General features: G+C 45.8%; 1 long non-coding RNA gene across 4 annotated transcripts in view; it reads left to right on the forward strand.

Moving 5' to 3' along the window:
* Positions 1–23291, forward strand: part of LOC308610661 — a 279944-nt gene that overhangs the window by 240845 nt on the left and 15808 nt on the right. For all 4 annotated transcript variants that reach the window (XR_014014600.1, XR_014014601.1, XR_014014602.1 and 1 more), the window contains one exon: positions 15520–15645. This is a non-coding gene — a long non-coding RNA (uncharacterized lncRNA). The remainder of the gene's footprint in view (positions 1–15519; positions 15646–23291) is intronic.

Consider the following 23291-nt stretch of genomic DNA (forward strand, 5'->3'; position numbering starts at 1 on the left):
AACTTTGAAGAGCAGTTATTCTTCAAATAATATATACCCTTCGAGGGAAATAAACCTTCACTATCTTTTCTAAGAGAAAAAGCTAGTGTTTTCTTCATTTTTGAATCAGGGCTACACACTTATCTAATGTTATTTTCTTTTAATGAGTCTTCATGGTCTTTTTGTTTTGGGAAGAACAAACACTGGTTCCTGGGTATATTCCTGGCTGGTTGAAGAGAATGTCCTCCTTGGATCCCAGCTGACAGTGCTCAACACTTAGCCATGCTGCCCTCATCTCTTTTCCTGCCTTGTCCCAGATACATTCACTGTCATCCACCCCAGCCATCAAAGAGACTACAGTACAGTTACTTTAGGATTGGAGGACACAATGATCCAAACATTCATCTGGCTCCAAAATCCCCTCTTCAGGCAGAGCTGGAGGAGTTCTAAGTCTGCAGAATGAAGGTAGTCCGCCTTCAACACTGACTTACAAGCAGCTTTGCAATCTGCCTTTGTGGAATTTTCAGTGCAAGAATTTATGGTAAACTCACGAAGGACATCTTTAGCTGCAAACTTTATTTCTAAAATTTTTACTTCTAGTCAGAATAAATGCACAGAGAGGAAAACAAGGAGAAATAAAAACCACCAGAAGATGCTAGAAATCTTCTTCATGAGAAATGTATGGTTGTTCAATATGGGAAAGGCTGACATTCTTGGGGCTTCAGTATCTGAATAAGAAAAGCTGCCCCCAAAATGCAAGGTAAATCAGCGCCCAAGGAAAAAGATTAAGATCACTGAAGCCTCCCACACCAGATGTAACAGGCTGGGCAGTTAAGCCTGTGATGGGAGAACCACACCAGGGATTGATTTGCTAACAGTCAAAAGTGGGAGAACATAGCAGCTGCTGTCAATGTGAGCTAAGAGGCAATTATAGATTCACTTTCATTCAAGATGTTAATTCTTAACTTCATTTTTTTAAATGTAGGACCGTAGTCTATATCCTGAGGATTTTTTCCCCCACTTCTTTCCTCCTAAAGAAAAGCATTCTCATAAACTGTCATGTAGGTTAACTGGTGGTGCTCAGAAAAGTCATAAATCTTATGGGCAAAGTGGCATGTAAAAGGTGAATGAGAAAAAAAAAAAAAAACCATCACATTTAAGTCAGGCCATCGCAGGCTGGATTAATCACTCAACCTCTGTTCTCTCGGTGCATGGCTCTTACTTTCATTCAGGAATTTATCATGTTGTGATGTCATGGACAATCATCGGCTTCTAGGACTCCTCCTTGCCTCAGGACTCTGAGCTCCCTGAGGCCAGGGCCTCTGTTTTATTCTTTCTCATAAACTCCCTTGCCACTCAATATATGCCCAGTGTACAGTAATGCGCAATCAGTGACTACTGAACAAATACCCTCCAGGTCCTATACTAGTTCCAGTGGCATATATGAAGAGTAAACTCATTTTGTACTTACTGTGATGGAGATTTGAATCCAGATCCAAATGAGTCCAATACCCTCAGTCTTAAGCCCTTTGTAAACCTGCCTTTCCTGAGATGGATTGATCAGTAAATGGGAGAAGATATCAGCTTTCCTGCTCCCCAAATGGCTTCTCCTTCTCCATCACCTTGCTGGTTCTTCCTCATCCCCACCCCGCCCCTGAAATTTACAAGCCCCCAGGGTTCAGTTCTCAGGCTCCTTCTCTGTATTTACACGTCGTGATCTCATTCAGTCTCATTCATATGCTGACCACTCCCATTTGGGCATCCTGGACTCTCCCCTGAATCCCAGATGTGCATGCATATTTGACTGCCTCCAGGACCTCTTCACTTAGATGTCTAATAGAAACCTCAAATTTAATGTGTGATTTGAATGATCTTGACATTATTTTTTTTTGATATACCAAAGTGATAAATGCTGTTTATGACTTCTTTAAGTTTACATAGTGCTCCAACATATTAATACCCTCTGAGCTTCAGAAAACCAAGTACATTTACAGTAGTATTATCAGTGATCAAAATGACAGGGAAGGAAAATTTACCTTGTGAGAATGCACAAATGTCCTCATTAAGGCAGCTTTGACCCACACGAATATTTATTTATTACTGCCATAATAGACAAAATCAGCTGCCACTTGACATGTAAAAGTATTGTCTTCAATTGGCAATATGTTCAAAGCAAATATTGCTGGTAATTTATTGCTGGTAATTTCTGTATTGCTTCCACTACTCGAAAGAAGCACTTGTCTTTTCATTGGCAATGGAGTCACTAGTACATTCAAGCTCAAAACCTTATTCCAGAGTCCCATCTTGAGCATCTTTTTCCTGGGATTACTCATGCAGGACAGGAAATCTGCTTCAGGAAGTTTAGAAAGTAGTTTTTAGTAAAAGGAGCTTGTTTCAAAAGTTATAAAAGCTGGAGTCAAATGAAATAGGAAGGCAACCTAGAGTTTGGAAAGACTGAATCCCCTAAGCAGAACTGTAATGAATGTAGAGACTGCTGGTTGGTGCTGGGAACATGGAGGGAGAAGCCCTTGAGCAGGAGGAATTGGACGCATGAGGGAGACGAAGCCTCAGTTGTATGTACAACTCAAAGAAAGAGGTCATTCTGGGTTCTCCCCTATCCCCTTCTTCCAAACTCTCACCAGTCCTTCCTTTACTCAAAATTAATTGGAAGCTAGTTGTCAGTGAATCCTGGGAAACCGAGATTTCAGGAGTCAGTCCTCTAAAATAAAAATCAGAGCTGGAAAAAGAGAAATAGTCTTTAAAAATTATTAACACAAATATGCCATCCCTTTTCAATAACTTCTCACATTCCAGTTCATTTGTTCAAATACCCCACCACTATGATAGTACTTTGAAGCAGGTCTGTTTACTCCCTTGCTTTCTCCTGATACTGCCTTTGTATCTCTCCTTACTCTCTTACATTCCAATGTCCATTATCTAATAGTGTGTTTGTCCCTACCCCGTTCCAGTGTCTTTTAATTATGCTGGACCAACCCAAACCATTGCTTTCTCTTTTCTTGATCTCCAGCTTTCAAAGTCTTCCCAAGTAAAGTGTATAATAGTTTAGATTGTTTCCTTTGTAAATTCATGATCACTAACCTAAAAGATCCTTTAATATTGCCCTTTAATTCTGCTACATTAATCTGGACCCATCATTTCCCACTCTCTACAGTGCGTTCTCTCTCTCTGCACTATTCTTTTTTTTTAAACATCTTTATTGGAGTGTAATTGCTTTACAATGTTGTGTTAGTTTCTGCTGTATAACAAAGTGATTCAGCTATTGCACTGTTCTTAAATGGCCATGTCCCCACCATTTGCTATAATAGCAGGAGATAATCTCTTTTAATTCACAGAAAAGAAAAGAAAAGACATTAGGAGAACTTTCCTCTTAATTAATATAATAGAATTACTACATCTGCTCCCATCTTTGTCTCCTTTGGTAATTTAACAGAACAGAAACTGTATTCCTACTGAACCCAATTCCCTTACTCGTGATTTGGATTGTGTCACCTTCCACTCTCTAAGGATCCTTATTTTGTTCAATACCTTCTCTAATCTGGATCTTTTCCACTATCTTTTTTAAACATTCTAAAATCTTCCAAATTGGGAAAAATAATAAAGAAGAGTAAAGCAAAAAAGAAAAGCAAAACCAAACTCACCTTTCTCCACCTGACTTCTGTTTCTAATTACCACACTATCTCTTCTTCAAAGGCACAGTTTTTAAAATAATTCTTGAAAATGTTTTTCTATATCTTGGCAATTGTGAATAATGCTTCAGTGAACATGAGAGTGCAATCTTTTTGAGATCCTGATTTCAGTTCTCTTATACATATATATATACACACACACATGCATATATATACATATATATATATACATATATATATATATATATATATACATAAATCCATTCAGAGGTAGGATTGCTAAATCATATGATAGTTCTATTTTTAATTTTTTGAGAAGCCTCCATACTGTTTTCCATAGTGACTACATACCATTTTGTATTCCCACCAACAGTGTACAAGAGATCCAATTTCTCCATATTCTCCCCAGTACTTGTTACCTTTGTATTTTTGACACTGACCATCCTAACAGGTGTGAGGTGATATCTCTTTGTGATTTTGATTTGCATTGCCCTGATGCTTAGTGATGCTGAGTACCTTTTCATATACGTTTTGGCCATTCCTATGTGTTCTTTGGAAAATGTATATTCAAGTCCTTTGCCCATTTCTTAATCGAGTTATTTGGTTTTTTGCTACTTAGTTGTGGGAATTCCTTACAAATTTTGGATATTTACCCCTTACCAGATACATGATTTGCAGATATTTTCTCCCATTCCATTAGTTGCCTTTCCATTCTGTTGGTTGTTTCCTTTGCTGTGCAGGAGCTTTTTATTTTGATGTAGATCTACTTGTCTATTTTTGCTTCTGTGGTCTGTGCTTTTGGTGTCATAGCCAATAAATCGTTGCCAAGATCAATGTCAAGAAGCTTTTCCCAAAATGTCCATCGACAGATGCATGGTTCAAAAAATGTAGTATATATTTACAATGGAATATTTTCAACTTTAAAAGAAGAGGGAGGTTCTACCATTGTGGCAACAGGGATGAGCCTGGAGGACAATACGCTGAGTAAATAAGCCAGTCACAGAAGGACAAATACTGCATAATTCCATTTATATGAGGTATCTAAAATAATCAGACTTCACGGAAGCAGAGAATAGAATGTTGGTTGCCAGGGGCTGGGGAAAGGGAGAAATGGGGAGCTGTTGTTCAACAGGTATGAATTTTCAGCTATACAAGATGAATAAATTCGATAAATCTGCTGTACAAAGAGTGTCTGTAGTTAACAATAGTGTTAAGCACTTAAAATTAGTTAAGAGGGTCGATTTCGTGTTAAGTGTTCTTACCACACACAGAAAAAATGGGACACAAGGAAGCTTTTGGAGGGGACAGATATGTCTATGACCTTGATTGTGTTAATTGTCTCATGGGTTTATGCATATGTCCAAACTCATCAAATAGTATACATTAAACATGTGCCATTTTTTGTGCATCAGTTGTACCTCCATAAAGCTGTTTATAAATGTTTATCTATATTTGATATCTTCACTTTATTACTTCCTTCTCATGCTTCAACCCACTCCCAAATTACTCCAATAAAAAGTTACTTCATAACTTATTTCCAAATCCATGGATGCGATGTGAAAATTTTATCTCCTAGTTACTTGACCTGTAAGTAGGATTTGCTTCTGTCTTTGAGACTTGATTTTCCTTGACCCCAAAACTCCTCTGGTTTTCCTCTAATCTCTGTGGCAGTTCATTCTCTATCTTCTTTGCAGGTACATATCCTTCTCCTCAGACATTAAATGTTGAAATTCTTCAAAATTCGGTTCTAGGCCATTATGTCCTCTCACTCTAGAACTCGTAATATGATTTCACAGAAACACACAGCTTCAGTTACCAACTCCATAAAGTTTGGACATTTGTGTACCTGAGACCTCTAATCTGAATTCTGTAAATCCAGTTGCCTATTTAACATCTAAATCTGTTCATTAAAAATATACATAAAGCTAAATACTCATGGTCTCCCTAAACTGCCGAATCTCTCCTCCTTCATTTTCATTTGTCTTAGCGTGTAGTGACACCATTCACCCAGTTGTATAAACCAGGCACCTAACAATAATCCTTGAGTTCAAGCTCTCACATCAGCCACTATATCCTATCCATTATCAGTCTTATCCATTTTACCTCCTAGATACTTCCTTAATCTATCTAATGTTCTCTATCTACTCATCATTGTAAGTGGTAAATTAATGCATGAATATAAATTTCCCTGATTGCTTTGCTTGGTACCTATAGTTTTTATGGCATAAAAATTTATATAAAAAAACCCCGTTCATCTTCCCAATATCTTCCCTTCTGTTCCTCCATCCTCCTGTCCCCATGTCAAGCAAGTATACAGGACTCCCTAGAAACCTCTTCCTCAGGAAATATGCCATTTCTAAGCATCCAGGTGTGAAGGAGGAGATTACAAGGCAGTTGGAGGATTAAAAGCCAGTGAGTACAACAAGCACTGCCTGACACTACCTTGTTACTGGATAGAGCCTTGGAGCTGCACCAACTCATTAGAGGGATGTAGTTGAGAGAGATATAGGGAAGGCATATAATACGCATGGTGTATCTATCTCATGAAATATTTCAGCATCCCAAACATTATACAGGAACATTTATAAATGGGACATGAAGGTACGGGTGTCCCGGTCTCAGAAGACCAGAAGGACCTCCACAACACTTTCATGTTACAGGGTTTTTATACCACTGTGGTTGTATAAGGTATATCTAATAATGGTTGGGTCTAAATTCTCTACCTGCTCAGTTATTTAAAGAATTAAATTCATTTAAATCAAGGGAAGAAACAGTAGGTTTATAGCAGCTCATAACTGCTTACTTTTTAAAAAATTTTTATTTATTATTTTTGGCTGTGTGTTGGGTCTTCGTTGCTGCACGTGAGCTTTCTCTAGTTGCGGAGAGTGGGGGCTACTCTTCGTTGCAGTGTGCGGGCTTCTCATTGCGGTGGCTTCTCGTTGCGGAGCATGGGCTCTAGGTGCGCAGGCTTCAGTAGTTGTGGCGCATGGGCTCTAGAGCGCAGGCTCAATAGTTGTGGCACACGGACTCTAGATTGCAGGCTCAGTAGTTGTGGCGCATGGGCTTAGTTGCTACGCGGCATGTGGGATCTTCCGGAACCAGGGCTGGAACCCGTGTCCCCTGCATTGGCAGGTGGATTCTTAACCACTGCGCCACCAGGGAAGCCCCTTAACTGCTTACTTTATGTAGAAAAGCTGTCACCAGTATGTGGCAAGAACTTTGCTTGTATAATTTTCACTAACTGGTATAATACACCTTCTACAAGAAAACTGAAAAAGAATGAATTAGGGAGCAAAACATTTTTATCCTTTGAGCCATTCTGTTTTTAAGGGTTCTTGTAAGTTCCGATGTTTTATCTCTGGGAGAAAGAAAAAAATTTTTTTAATTGGAAATTTAGAGATTTTTTTTTAAACCTAAAATGAAAGATCTTGGTAGTAATTGAGTGTATAGTATTGTGTCATATGCTTTATCATTCAATTTATAGAACTAATTGCCCATGGGTTCCTATGACAAGGGAGGAAAAATAACGGTTTTAGTCCCATTATAGATAGTGCATGATAAAAGGGGAATGATGACCATCTCCATTTCCAAAGGGAGAACAGGAATTCAAAACATGCTATGCCATAAAACGTTTAATTCAGCATTTTAAAATATTTTGAGCATTTTGAACTCAGTGTTTTTGTAACTTCTAAAAAAGTATAATGTATATACATAATTTCCACACATTTAAAGTGAGTCGTTAAATTGTTAAGACCTGACTTCTTTCTCAAAATTAAGGTATGGTAGTCAGACCTGAGAATAGCCTCCAGAGGGCGACCAAGTTTCATCCCTGCAAACAACTGCATCAAAATTTAACATTGCTTCCAACAAAAGCAAGGACTTTCTAAAGTTAAAATTTGAAAAGCCAGTGATAATAGTTAATCCTTGAAAAAATACCATGACCCAAAGTCTGAATAGCTCTGCAAATATTGGTTGTTTAAGAAGGAGACCACCGATAGTTTGATGGTTTAGGAGAGCAAGGGCCTTTGAATCTAGACAAATCTCACAAAGCTACTAGATCAGCAGAACTTGTCATCAGTTCACGCATGCTCTAATTTTCCTGCTCACTGAAGTCTACCTATTCTAAGCACCTTGTATTAGCAGGGTTTGGCTCTTGCATTTCAACAGACGTAAGGCCTTAAACTCAAGGGTCAGCTCTACAATTGGTTGATATATTACTTTGTAAACAGAGTTTCATCTACGGAATGGGATAAATATCTTCCTTATGTCTCATTGTTTTGTGAGTATTAAATTAGATAAATATATGAAAACACTTGACACAATGACTGGTAGGTCAACTTACTTTCTGCCCATTTCTTTTGCCCTTCCTTTTTTTCTCCTTAAATTGAGAAAGATAGGATCTTATTATGACATTCACTTCAATGTTTTAGTGCTATATCACTCTTCCGTTACTTTTCCCCAAAGTATATTTTTAAAAATCTCACAGAAATAAAGTAGTGATTAGGTTTAAAAAATTATTTCTCAATCCCTAGACAGAAGTGTATCTAATAAAAGTAGGTTTGTTAATCCTTGACTGATAATGACTAGAAAATAAAGAAGTATTTCTAATTGGGCAATCCATCCAATTGGCTCTCACCATGTACCAATGGATTATTTTTTTTCTACGTGTTTCATCTTTATTAAAGCTACAACACAGAGAACATTAGTTGAGTTTACCTTGTAACTGCCCTTTCTCATTATTCCTGACCTGTATCTACCTAGCAGACAATTACTTTTGATTCTTCTGATAAAGTTTCTAAAGCATTGCTTTTCTTTACTCCTATAGATCATGCCTTTATAAAATAACCTTCCTGAAGGTAATGTTAATTTTAACTACTGATCAAGATGGCCTTAATGTTTCCCTCAGTTTGGCTAAACTTCAGACAGGTTTTTTCTTTACCATAGGCCCTTAACCTCCCTTTTCTGAAAACATTTACTTTAAGAAACTTGAAATTGTAAATTCTTTCTCTGCCCCTTTGAGATGTAAATTTTCTCCTAGTCACTTGATAATTTTCCAACCCAGAAGTGTCTTTCTCAAGGACCTGGGAGTCAGCTCTTTGAAATATAACCTTCAAGAAAGGTACTGCCCCTAGTTCCCAGTCTCTGTGGGGAGTATAGGAGCCTAACTTTGATAAGAGCCAAAGCAAACAGAGATGGTCTAATTATATTGACCAACCTCTTCCCCAGCATCCTCTACTATTTTTCCTACAGCTCATCCTGGCATCTAAAAACTTCTGTGCCTTTTGTTTCAGCAGAACGGAGTTCAGTCTCTCTCCCCTATTACAGAATCATCTTGAGTAAAGTACTCCTTGCCTGTTTAACCATCTGGTGCATTTTTTCTTTGACATCACTCCATCACATACTCCAAACTGCCTACCACTTTCAGATTAATCTTATAAAACTTTGTATATGTGCTGCTGAAGTGAGCACAATCTTTATAGAACTTTGACTCACTCCCTATTTCCTGTGGCATGAAGCCCACCATTCAAACTTCTCCACAGTCTTATACCTTCCAAACTCATTAGTGTTATCTTCCAATTCCTGAATTCTCTCCTCCAATAATATTAGTACATTTTCTTCCTAAACGTGGCTAATATTTCCCCATTTTGAGATTTCATGTCTATTCTAATTTTTTTAATATTTGGAAATTTTATTATACTGTATTTGCCTATAACAAATAAAATAGAAATTGTTTCAAATCTTTGCAAATAAATTTAGTACAGGGTATTAAGAACACCAGTGATGAAACTTCTGAGAAGTAAAGAAGGGCCACCTAGATAATGAAGTGATTAGTAGGAACAGGAATTTACTTTTACCCCTATGCTGGAAAGGCAAAGTTAAGGAGAGGGTTGTAAAGGAGTCCAGGGCCAGGTTAAATGATCATCAATGGCAGACCATACCAGTTCCGTGTCATTGGAGTTGGAGCCGTGGAAGTTACACAGTTGCTGCTGGAGAATCTTCACAAAGTAGAGGAAGAAAGGGAGAAATCTCGTAGCTTATCCCTAATCTCCCATATACCATCAGTTGCTTCTTTTTGGCTGAGCCTGATCAGAAGTAAGCTGCCTGTATGAGTCTGCTATCATGTGATACAAAACAGATTCAAGAAGGAACAATGACTACATTCAAGAAAAAGCAGTCCAAAACTAGTATTTTTGCTTGAATGTTGTGCAACAGTCTGTTTTCTGTATTTTTTCTAACTTTATTGAGATGTAATTGACATATGGCATTGTGTAAGTTTAAGGTGTACAACTTGTTGGTATGTTACATGTTGTGAAATGATTACCACAGCGGAGCTAGTTAACACAACTCCATTACCTCACATAAATACCATTTCTTTTTTTCCATGAGAACATTTAAGATCTACTCTCTTAGCAACTTTAAAGCATATAATACAGTTCTGTTAACTGCAATCACCATGCTGTAGATTAGATTCCCAGAAATTCATCTGCTAGCTGGATATTTTACCCTTTGGTCAACATCTCCCCATTTCCCCCAACCCCAACCCCTGGCAACAACCATTCTATTCTCTGTTTCTCTGGGTTTGGCTGTTTTAGAGTCTACAATTTAGTTATATCATACAGTATTTATTTTTCTCTCTCTCACTTATTTCACTCATCATAATGCCCCAAGGATCCATAAATGTTGCAAGTGGCAGGATTTTCTTCTTTTTCATGGCTGAATAATATTCCATCTATGTACATACCACATCTTCTATATCCATTTATCCATGTATGGACACTTTGGTTGTTTCCATTTCTTGGCAATTGTGAATAATGCTGCAATGAACGTGCAAGTGCAGATATCTCTTTGAAATAGTGATTTCATTTTCTTTGGATATATATATACCCAAAGCAGGATTGCTAATATATGCTAGTTTTCTTTTTAATTTTTTGAGGAGACTCCATATTGTTTACCATAGCGGCTGTACCAATTTACACGCCCACCAACAGTGCACAAGGGTTTCCTTTTCTGCACCTTGTCAACATTTGTTACCTCTTAGTCTCTTTGAGGTGATATCTTGTTGTAGTTTTGATTTGCATTTCCCTGGTGATTAGTGATGTAGATCATCTTTTCATGAACCTGTTTGTGATTTGGATGTCTTCATTGGAAAAAATTTTATTCAGTTCTTCTGCCCAAGTTTTAATTGAATTGTTTGAAAATCTATCTATATCTATATCTATATCTATATCTATATCTATATATCTATATATCTATATATCTATATATATAGCCATTGTATGAGTTCCTTATATATTTTGGATATTAACACCTTATCACATACATGATTTGCAAATATTTTCTCCCATTCTGTAGCTTGCCCTTTCATTTTGTTGACTGTTTATTTTTTCTGTGTAGAAGCTTTTTAGGTTGATGTCGTTATATAACAAGTTGTATAACAAGTTGTATATAACAGGTTATATAACAAGTTGTATTTCTCTTGGTGATTTTAAGATTCCCTTGTTATCTTTAACGTTGACATTTTAATTTTGATATTTCTTGGTATGGATCTCTTTAGGTTGATCTGCTTTGGAGCTCTCTGGGCTTCCTGTATCTGGACGTCTGTTTCTTTCCCCGGGTTAGGAAAAGTTTTCAGATATTATTTCTATGAATGTTTTCTGCCCCCTTTTCTCTTCTCCTTCTGGAGTTCCTATAAGGTGAATGTTATTCCATTTGATGTGCCATAAATCCCTTAAGCTATATTCATTATTTTCATTCTTTTTTCTTCCTTATTCTCTGATTGGATGAGTTCCTCTGACCTGTCTTTGAGTTCACCTATTCTTTCTTGTGCTTCATCTATTATATTTCTAAGTTCAGTTATTGCATTCTCCAGTTCTGTGACTTCTATTTGGACCTTTCTTATATCTTCTGTTTCTTCGTTGAAGTTCTCACTGTTTTCATCCATTTTCTTCTGAGTTCAGTGAGCATTTTTATGACCATAACTCGGAACTCTTTATCAAGTAAATTACTTATGTTCATTTCATTAAGATTTTTTCCTGAGGTTTTATTTTGTTCTTTTTTTGGAGTATAGTCCTCTCTTTCTTCATTTTGCTTGACTCTCTGTGTTGGTTTCTATGCATTAAGTGAAATAGCCACATCTCCCAGTCTTGAAGAGCTGTGTGACAGATGAACCTTGTCATTTAACCCTGTCTACTCTTGGTTGCCTTTCAAACCTTTGTGATTGTCTAAGCAGTTTATTTTTAATAGACATGGCACACCATCCCAGCAGTTGAGGGTGTGCCAAGACAAATAAGCATCCCAAAGGGGAGGATCTCAGGCAGCACCCAGATTCAGGTTGATAGGAAGCCAGAAAATTTGGTAACAGCTTTTAAAGAATGCAAATATATTCAGTCTTGTGAGATTGCAAGTGTAAGCCCTGCTGGGCCCCAGAAGCAAGCAAGCTGAAGGTGTTCCCTGGGGAGCAGTCACAAGAAAACAGCGCTTCAGATAAGTGTACATGCTCCATTCTGGGAGATACCAGTGAACTGTAGTAAGGCAGAGTGAGGGTGGAAAGATGGTACCCCCAGGCTACCTTCCCTGAGAGCACATCCGTAGCCTCTAGATGTGTGCTGAACCTGAAGCCTGCTCTTAAGTCTTGTCCCTACTAGCAAATAGGCCTTTTTCATGTAAAGGCTGGGGCTGTGTCTCAGTCTAATTTGTAATGGTACATCCTGGGGTGGTATCCTGCAAAGAACTGTCTCTCCAATTGTTACAGTCCCATGGGACCCAGAAAAGAAATCCCTGCTGGCCTCCAGAGCCAGGTGATCAAGGAGCATCCCCTGAGTGGAGGCCACAAAAACGGGATCTCCCGTCTTGGAGATTCTGGCTCTCTGGAGCACATCAGAAGGAAAGTGTGAAGATGATGCTTACTGGCTGGAGTGAGGCGGTGGGAAGAGTGCAAAGATGACACCATTTGAATAAAGGGAAAGAGGGAAAAGAAAAAAAGAAAAAGAAGAAGGAAAAAATATATATATAGCAAGACAGAGGAAGAGCAGGGAAGAAGGAGCCAGATGGCTGGAGCACAAAGTTGTCACCTGCAGGAAAGGAAAAAGGGGAAGAAAGATGGCACCTTTCAGTTTTATCAAGGCAGAGAGAGCGCAGGAAGATGGCACCCGCCAGCCTCTGTCCCTGGGGAGTATTCCAGCAGGCCCCTGTTTCTCAGATTAATGCTTGAAAATTGGGAAGTGAATCTCTTTCACAAAAAGTCAGAGTGCTTTTCAAAGGGCTGCTTCTGCACTTGGCCCTCGGGCAGGTGAGTCTGTGCACAGGCCCTTTAAGAGCTGTTCCTCAGTTCACCACAGCCCTGTGGGTCTCATGGGATGTGCCTTGTTGGTCTTCAAAGTCACATGTTTTGGCCGTCTATCTCTCAGGTGCCAGCCTTAAAATTTGGAGTGCCCAATGTGGGGTCCAAACCCTTCACCTCTCAGGAAGAAGCTCCAGGTTTTGAGTTCTTTCCTAATTGTGTGTCTCCACACCAAGGATGGGGTTTATGGCAAAATTGTGTCTCAGCCTTTCCTACCTGTTCTGATGTGGTTTCCCTCTGGTTTTCCTGATGTGAAGGGGTTGCTCCACCATCTTTTAGTTTTCTTCAGAGGAAATTTTTCCATATGTAGCTGTAGATTTGGTGTGTTTGTGGGAGGAGGTGGGTTCAGGATCTTCGTCTGTTGCCATCTTGAACTGGAACCTATTTAATATGTTTTAAATTTTGGTTTTCAATCGTTCAGTTTGTTACTAGTATATGGAAATATGATCAATGTTGTGTATTAATGTTTATGTATTGATTTTATATTCTGAGATCCTGCTAAAGCAAGTGACTATAATTTATTATGAGTCTACTTATACATTCCTTGGAATTCTCTATGTAGACAATTATGTCATCTGTAAAGAATGACAGTTATATTTCTTCTTTTCTAATATGTATGCCTCTTTTTTTCCTTTTCTTGCTGTACTACACTAACTAGAATCTAAAGTGCTAAGTTGAAAACTAAGATAAGAGTGGACATTCTAACCTTGTTTTTGAACTCAGGGAAAAGCATTCATTCTTTCACCAATTCATGTGATGTTAGAAGTAGGTTTTTTGTAGATGTGCTTTATTAGGTTGAGGTAGTGACCTTCTATTCCTAGTCTTCTGAGCATTTTTAATGTGAAGCGGTGTTGAATTCCGTTAAACGCCTGTTCTGTGTTAACACTTGTGACAGCACGTGTCTCCTCTTTAGACTCAATCTGGTAGATTACATTGATGAGTGTTTACCATTGAACAAGGCTTGCGTCCCTGGAATCAACGCCACTTGGTCATAGTCTGTTATTCATGTGGATTCTGATGGTAGGTATTCTTGTGGATTTCTTCTAGTAGGGTAAATTATGGCTCCCCAAAAACGTCCGTGTTTAACCCCTCCTATAACGATATGTGAACGTTACCTTGTATGGAAAAATGGACTTTGCAGCTGTGACTAAGTAAAAAATCTTGAGATGAAGAGGTGATCATAAATTTTTTGGGTGGGCTATATATAAACACAAAGAGCTGTATAGGAGGGCCACAGGAAGAGTCAGAGTTGGAGAGACCATGTGATGAGGGAAGCAGAGATTAAAGTGATGCACTTTGAAGATGGAAGAAGGGACAAATTCCAAGGAATGCAGGCAGCTTCTAGAAGACAGAAAGGGAAAGGAAACAGATTCTCCTGTAGGGCTTCAAAAGGAACAAGCCCTGAGACACCTTGACTAATATCAGACTACTAAGCTGCAAAAACTTTCTTTCACAAAGGGTCAAGGAGGGCTGGGAGCACATATGTGCTGCCCACCTGGACAGAGAAGGACCTGTGAGGCTGACCTACAGATTCTGTGGAGGTGGAGAGACATGAGCCCCTTTCTTCTCCAAGCTCTTTGCAGGGTCCAGCAGAGAGTCAGGCCACCTGTGAAAGCCTGCGGCCCCAGTATTGCATGCTGGTGGTGTAGGGGTCATGTTCAGGGAGTCTCTGTTGTCCTAACACCTGCCTGGGTCCTGGGGAAGGAATCAGAACTCAGAAGCAGGAGAAGAGCCTTTGGCCAGCAGGGAAGGGGGGGTGAGGCCCAGGGCAGGTCCATAAAAGATCAGAGCATCTCAGTGCTTTAGGAGGAAGGGGCTTCAGAGGTGGGCCAGCACAGGCTGTGACAGAGGCTAAGCAGACTGGGAGGGGAAGCACTTCTGGGAGACAGCAGGGGTCTACTCCCTGCCCCTCGTTGTTTGCTCGTCTCACTCTAATGAGCGGTCATTTCCCCTGCTCTGATGATTCGAAGTCTCTGCCGGCACCCACAGGACGGTGACTGAGGCCTCCACACTCCTCAGCATGGATCCCAGCTCCCACTCAGATCTGGGGCCACAGACACCTCTCCCACCCCCTGCTGCCCCTGTGAGCAAGCTGTTCTTGTGAAACGTGGTCATAGTTTGTTAGGAGGATCTGTTTTCTATGGGGATACAAACCAGTGTTGATACCGATACACACACATGTCCAGCCATGGGTGCAAAGGGAAGGGACAGTAGTTCTGGGGTGTCTTTGCAGACCCGGAGGCCCCGGACGCCAGTCCCCATGGCCACAGCCACATGGGTCCTCCTCCCTCAGTTGAACGAGATGCTGCTGCACAGAAATCCCACAAGTTCCACAAAGGGGCCCAACTGTCCTTTCCCTTATACACACCTTTAACGGGTGCCCCATGAATTTCCCCACACCCATTCCCCTTGTAGCACCCTCATTAGGATTAAGAGGTAGCGGCCTCCACCACTCTCCACATTGCAATAATCCCAGTGGGACTAGAGGATGCTCCCGCTACGATGAGGCAGACAGTCCTGTCCCCATGGCCAAGACTTTTCCTCTCTGGTCAGGCCACCCACACAGGAAACCCTGGATGAGCGGAGGGTCATCCCAGCGCCGTCGCCTGGCCACTTCAGGGAAGCAGAGAGAAGCTCCATAATGACAAGGGCTGTCTCCAGGCTCCATCCTAGAAACTGGTGAGTGTCCAGAGGGCGGAAAGGCACAAAAGCAGCTCTGCCTCCCCAGAAGGTTCAGGGATGCAGCAGATGGTACAGGTGCCCCAGAAGGGCCCTAGCCAAGCAGGCGTTAGAGAAGGGCATGATGAGGGGATCCCTGGGGCAAGTGAGAGCTGTGCGTTCCCAGGAGCAGCCTGAGGAGTCCTTGTCTATGTGGAGGAAAGGTGTGGCCACCTGTAGATCCAGAGCTCCTGTGACCTCCCTCATCCTTCCTTCCTCTCAGGATCGCTCTCTGTGGAGCAGCTCAACACCAACAAGATGACAGTGGCCTGAGAGCATTTCCCACGAAAACGATCTTTGTTCACAATTTACATACATCACTCCAAAGGTCCTCCTCCCACCCACACCTGGCCACACCCACCTCCCCCACCTCCCTAACCCCCCACAATCCCGCTCCCCCTCCCCACCCTGGTGGTCCTGCCCACCCTCCCTTCCCCCCACATCATCCAGGATCAGCACTGGGAGGAGGAAGAGCCCTAGGCTCCCCTGGAGGGCTGGCCCAGCTGTTCCCTACTGGCTGCAGTGCTTCTTCTTCCTCCACCCACGCTTCTCTGTGACAAACGGGTCACGTTTTCTCTTTCTGGGCTGTGAGGGGCGAGCCAGCCCCAGAGCCAAGGCTGGCCTCCCAGAGACGCCGAGGCCAGCCCCGGGGATGGGCAGCTTCTCAGCAGCGGCTGGGTGTCCACACAGAGCCCACTTCCTCGACTTGGGAGCGGCTGGTGGAGCTGGGCTGAGGCCTCTTCTCTGAGAGGAGGGGGCCTAAGGAGCACTCTGGGCCCCCCAACCTCCAGGGGAGGCCAGGCCTGAGGCACGCACAGGACTCTGCGACAGCCAGAAAGGCAGCAGGCTCTGCAGAGAGCCAGAGAGGAAGGCCAGGCTGGAGAGCTCCTCCTCGTCCTCACTGGACCCGTCCCTGGGCCCTCGGGCCTCCCGAACAGGAGAGGCCTCTCTGAGAAGAGATGCATCCCTGGGTCCCAGTAGAGGGCCAGTGCGCCTTTGATCCTGGGGAGGGGAGGGCCGTCCGGCCCGGAATGGAGAGACCTCCTGATGTCCTCGACAGGGAACAAAGACTTTGGGCCTACACAGGTCAGTGTCTGTTTGGATGAGCCTATGAAGAGCCTCAGAATCAATCTCTGGTGGGCAGGCTTCATCACTGACCCCTAGATGGGGGTCTTGGTCGTGCCTGTGGGCACCTTGGCCGGCGTCAGACTCAGAAGGACTTGAGTGCATTCCGGGTGCACTGTGACTCGGGGCTGCCCGCACACCGTCGTCCTCTTTCAAGGCCAGGAGTCGTTTCTGCACCAGCTGGTAGGAGGGAGGAGGACAGTGACGGCTCCACACACACGTGTGAGAGGAGGAGCACTGGGCAGTGGGACAATGGCCCTGGGGGGGAGGAGGGGACGGGCGACCCCAGGACTCGAATCCAAATACAGACACTGTGGCAGTCCTGCCATCCTCCTGCACCTTATTCCCAGCTTTGTGTCTTTCCCACCCCTCCCGGATCCCCATCCTCTCCTTCTTTTCACCCTGCACTGCACCCACCCCAGAACGGGCCCTTCCCCATGCCAGGCGTCCCAGGCAGGGGAGGGATGGACAGTGCTATGTGGCCCTCCTGTTCTGGGGCCCTACCTCTCCCCTGTTCACTGGGGTCCCTCTGTGCCCTGGTCTTCCTGGGTGTCCCTTGTGTCCCCTGTTCTACCGGGGATCCCTCCCTCCTCTGGCTCCCCTGGGTCATCTGGGTTCCCCTGTCCCCTGGATCACCTGGGGCCCCCCTCCCATGGGGTCCCCTGGCTCCCTGAGTGTCCCTCTCCCTCCCATGACTCACTTCTTCCGGGGTGAGCCCTTCCTCCTGCTCCAGCTCCTTCTCTAGGGCCAAGAGATCCAGCTGTGGGTCTGGGGAAAGCAAATATGCCAGGAATCCAGGGTGAATGACTGCCTCCACCTAGAACAGAAAGAAGAGGCTGTGAGCATCCTTGGCCAGGAGTGGCCTGTGAGGCAAGAAGACCAGGAGGGAAAGTGAAAAGCAGAGACCCACCCCACTCTCCTCCACAAGGCAGGGATGGTCAGCACACACACACACACACACACACACACACACGCAAACATGCACATACACAGTCACACACAAAAGAGCACACATACAGAGGCACAAACACAGACACAAAGGCATACACACAGATAGACACAAACATATACACACAAACATCTGCGTAAACCTCCCCTAACACCAGGCTCAGGAACAAGGAGCTGAGCTTAAGTCCCAACGGCCTGAGCAGAACCCAGATCTTGGGTGCTGAGTGTTCCATGCCCTGGCATCTTGTAGACCCCAGTCTCCAGGCCTAGCCTACTTTGGTGACAAAGTCCTCCTGGGAACACAGCTTGTCAATGTAGCTTAAGAGATCCGGGTCCGAGTAGGTGCCGTCCTCTTCCTGCTGCAGCTCATTTCCGTCCTCTCCCCATTCTCCATCTGAGTCGCCTGTGGCTGAGTGGACGGGCCCCACCAGCGCCTCCATGATGTCCATATACTCCCTCACAGCCTCAGGTGGGATCTCCTCGGGTGCCTTGGGCTCCGGGGGTCGCTGGGACCTGTGTGGCTTCGGGCGGGAGGGCTGGGCGCTGGGGCCGGACATCCTGGGAGCACAGGCTGAGGCAGAGCAGGAGGAAGGGAAGGAAGGTGAGGGGCTCCCGGTCCACCTCCTGACCACCGAGCGCACGCTGGTGAGGGCATTGTTGGGGGACATTGATGTGGGTGTGGGGGTTCAGGGCCACCTGAAACTTCATGCACAGTTGGAGGGGGGAGGTAAGGGGGGCATCTAAGAGAGTCACATGTGAGGAAGTGGGGAACCTCCAATTTTCCAGGGGTGTCCCCATCAAGCCCACTTCTTAGGCAGACTTGGTGTGCAGTTCTTTGACAGGGAGGTGTGAGAGAAGTTACAAAATTGACCAAGTCAATACCCCGTAGTGACAAAGGGCATCTGAGACCCCACCCCCGCACCCCCCGCCTCGGTGGCTGTTTTGCTTGAAAGACCAGTGCCCCTGTCTTGAAGGAAAATGATCCACATGGGAACAGTGGCCAACCCTAGGCCCCTGTTACCTGTGCGTTCAACTCCAGTGGGAACCTGGGTGGCTGGCTGAAGGCCCACTTTCGGGGCTGGGGGCCCCCGAGGATCCAGCTTCGGTGGGGCTGGAGGAGGCAGGCCCTGCGCGCACTGCATCCACTGCAACTGCTGAATCTGCATCTCCTCCTCTGCCTCAAATTGCATGAACCTGGGGGGTGACGGAGGCACAGGCCAGCCTGAGAAAATGGCCTGGGTTCTGGAGCCCAACAAAGGCAGCCAAGAATGAGGGATTGGGAGAGGATGTGCCTTGGCGCTGTCAAGGCCCTGCGAGGTGCTGTCCACAGCAGAGAGCTGCTCCTGGAACTGATACAAGACCTGGGACCCTTCCTGCCTCACCAGCACTGGAGAGCATTCAACAGCATAGACCCAGGTCGCTGCACTGAACCAGGTCACCGGGACACATGGCTGACCCAGGGGGTACCCTCCTCATGCCCCCCCGTACCCATCCAGAACCACATGAAGGGCTGACAGCCAGAGGCTGGAACAGGCATGTGTTCCCCACAGGGGTCCTTGCCCGAATCCAGGACCCTGGGTTGGGACTGAGAGTCCTGGAACATAGACCTGGAGACAGGGCTCAGGACAAGCTGGACGATGTGGATGCTGAGCTTAGAGGACAGGCCTTCCTTTCCTCTGAGAGGCGCTTGTTTGTTTGGTTTTGTTTCTTAAACCAAGGGGATTACCGTGGAGCAAACACTGGAAGGGCCAGAGACCTTTGGGCTGACGACAGCTGGCTTCCCCAGCCCCTTCAGGGATGCCAGGGTACCCACTCAGGCCACTTTTCATGAGGAGAGGGGGTCCCAAATCTATGTCAGTGGCCGCTGTCAGCCACCATTAAGGAAGCAGCAGGCTGGCGGGTGGAGCTCTTTCCCCGGCCCAGCCCATATGGCCGGAGTTGGACCCCTACTGGACTCACAGCTTCACCCTGCCCCGTCCTGAGACCTTCATGTCAGGGCAAGGGTAGGTCAAACTCAGGGGAGGGCAGAGCTCCTGGTGGAGGAAGGACAGAAGACCCAAACTCTCAAGGTGAGGGAGGGGTTTCTGGAGGACTGTAGGGCCTCTGGGCTGCGGGGTCCCTGTTCCGAGCGACAGCCCTTCTCCTTTGTCCTCTCTGATGAGCACCCCCACGGCCAGACCCTGCCCTCACCCACTCGCCTCACCCTCCACGCAGCCCCTGGGCCCAGGACGCTGACTCACTTTTGCGCCATCTCGTAGTAGATCATCCGGGCAGAGTTGCTAATGTGCTGCCATTCCTGCACGGCCCTGCACAGTCCCTCCTCCAGTGTCATGGTGGGCTTCAGGCGGGCCAGGGATCGAAGCGCTGGGCTGTAAGCACTCGGGGTCAGTCTCTGTGCCCAGCCCAGTCCCCACCTGCCTGACCCCACCCGCCAATGTGGACCACACGTCGCTCAACACAGCATGACTGAGCCACAGGAGGGTGAGAGGCAGGTGTCTGGGATGTGGCAGAGACAAGCCTTCCCGGCTACTGCCGTCACCGCCTCACACTCCCTCGAGGATGACCATCCACTCCCAGGCTAGAGCTGGGACACTGTGCCTTGGGGAGCTCTTTTCCTCTTCAAGGCTGCCTTTTCATAATAAAAATCACCATCATCAGTGAGGCGTGGCATGTGCCAGGCAATCTGCTCACACTTCATAGATTAGCCCAAGGAGTCTTCTGCACGGTCCTCTGAGTGAAGTGTGATTGTCCCCTTTTTACGAGGGACCGCAGGTTTAGGATGGAAATGCCTGCCAGGCTCACAACTCTAGCGGGAGAGAGCCCACGCCCTTAGGAGAGCTCTACCATCACCCAGTTCTTACTGGAATTCTCCACAACAACGAAGTCCAGGCGTGCATGAAGCACACCCCTGGGCCCCGCCCTCCTCCCCCTCCTCCGAAGTGACCTCCCCCGGCCACGTACACTCAAGTCCTGTATGAAAGGAGACGGCAGCACAGGAGAGTGTGGCATCCACTCCTTGGCTCCTCAACTTACACCACGACCCTCTCTGACTGCAAGTCTTCAGGCCATATTACATTGAGAATCATGGAAGAACAAGCTGGCTAGACTCACAGGGGGGTGGGGTCAGTCGAGATAAGGCACATTTCAGTCATGATGTCAGGGACTGGCAGGCTCGCCCGTATGGCCGACAATGTGCCTTCCCATGGCATGGACATCGCCCTCACACCTTGCTTCCAGGATCCCTAGAAACCTAAGCTGCGAGTCCATCCCCAGTTCCTCTTTATGTAAGAGCTCCGATAAGCTCACGACCCCCTGAGCGTTCACTCACATGAGAAAGCAGGAAAGAGCTTCTGCATCAGGACTCTGGGGAAGGTGTCTCCGGGCCAGTGGCTTGAGGCGCTGCCAACGTCGGAAGTTACTGTACACGCTCTGGTGGTTAGAGCAGTCCTCCTGCGAGGCGTAGGGCTGGTTGGTGTCCAGGCTGCCCTCCCTGGAAGTGCCATGTGGCCATGGCCCAGAGTTCACTGGGCGAAGGTTAGGGGCCATCTGGGCAGCTGGTGGTGGAGCTTGAGGAGGAAAGCCTGGGGTCCAGCCTCCCCTGCCAGCCTGAGTAACTCCAACAGCTGGAGCAGTCACAATGGTCTCCATCGCAGGGGTGGCTAAGAATATGGGTGCAGGACATGCAGCACTCACTCTGAGGGCCCCTGGAGTGCTCAAGTTGAGGGGGCCCTGAGGAACGATAAAGGTCTGAGTCTGGGGGGCCTGCACTGGCCTCCCTTGTGACCTGACTTGTACAGTGAAGTTGCAAGCCCCAGGGGCACTGGGGCCACAGCCACCGTTAGCCACCAAAGGCATCCTGGGGAAAGCTGGCAGCCGCAGGCTGCTGCCAGGAGGGAATGCGGGGGCGATGAGAGGTGGCAGGTGCTGCTCCCAGGGTGGCCGGTGCTGGGCGCCAGGAATGGGTGGAGGAAAGGACACTGCCATGAAAGTAGACAAGGAGGCACAGGGGTTCATGGTGACATCCGTTCCCAGCACTGCAGATGCTGTTGAGGCAAAGGAAAGGAGTGAATGGAGGAGGAGAATGGGCAAGTGGGACTGAGGCTTTCTGCGGCATCAGAGTGTAAATCACAGATGAGAGACACTTGGACAGGGGAAACTGCAGCGGGCAAATGTCTTCAAGTGATTTTCATGCCCTAACCTCCAGTTGAGAATTATTCCACTGGTGACCCCACGCCCATCCACCAAGCTCCCTGACCCCTGCCTGCCGAGAAGAAATTGCCTCAGCAAGCACTCACTTGGAGAGCCTCCCTAAGGCACACCCTGGCACCTAAGCCTCACAGGCTGTCTCCCAAGACCTGGAGCTGTGTGGACATCCGCTCTGTGAGAAATGCCCCTCAGCCGGCGTACTAGCAGGTAGGGGCCTTCTGCAAGGTAAGTTCTAGGCCCCCAAAGGCCCTTTGTGGACAGGGACTGTGTAAAATATTAGGGCCCCACCTCCTCCTCAGTCCTCCTTTTCCTGATGCTCAGTATAAACCCCCTCTTTCTTTCCTAGCCTCACAAAACAAAACAAAATGCTGGAAAATCTCTCTAATGGAATCCTGATACAAACCCATGACACTGGCCCAGAAAGCACCTGCATCTCAGAACAACCCACAGCAGATACGTAACATGGGCCAGGTCCTGCCACCCCCTCCCCAGTGCCCAGAATCACTGTCATCAGTCAGGAGTTCTGTTCCTAGGGGCTTGGGGTGGTCTCAGAAGTAGGCGCGTGTCCTTTAGATTCTGTCATTTCACAGCCAGTGATGGCTGCAGAGGATTAAACAAGGGCCAGGGAATTGTCATGTTACATTGGTCGTGGGAGTACAGACCGCCTGTGGTCCTTTCCCTTCCAGCTCCCAATAACGGAGAGACAATCTGAGATGCAGGCATAAGCCAGATGCCATGGCGATCAAGTTGTCTGAAACACATCCCCGTTCAGGAGAACAAGGTACACACCACGGTGCACCTAACGAACCAGAACAGATGTCATAGGACGTTTAACAGTAACACAGAAGATCATCTTCCTGATCCTGGGCTACATTCCTTCCCCCTTTAAAAGAGGAAGCAGCCTTCATAGACATTCCACCCGAACCAACCCCACTCCACATCTGTTCCCTGTCCATGAAGGAGTGACATGAAATAGGAACAAACTCTTCCTCTCAAGGCAGCCTGAGGGTCCACCATGAGATACTGGACAAGATGAAGTAGGTCTGAAGTACTGCCATTCCACAAAAGGAAGAACAATTCAGAGCAACTCAGAACCTGAGCCCTCTGTTGCCTGAAGTTACACGTAACGGTTGCCCATCCCCTGTTGAATCCAAGGCAACAGTTACCTGAACTGAGAAGTGAGCTCTGGGCTGGGAGGAGTGGACGAGGTGTGGGCTGCGGCAGTTAGAGTAACCCCCTGCCTAGCTCTCGGAGAGGACACTTCACTGCAGCTGTGGCCACACACAGCCCCATTGAATAGTTTTCTCACCAAGACCATCTCTCCCCAC

This window comes from Mesoplodon bidens (genome assembly GCF_964165515.1).
Source record: "Mesoplodon bidens genome assembly, chromosome: 2".
NCBI lineage: Eukaryota > Metazoa > Chordata > Mammalia > Artiodactyla > Ziphiidae > Mesoplodon > Mesoplodon bidens.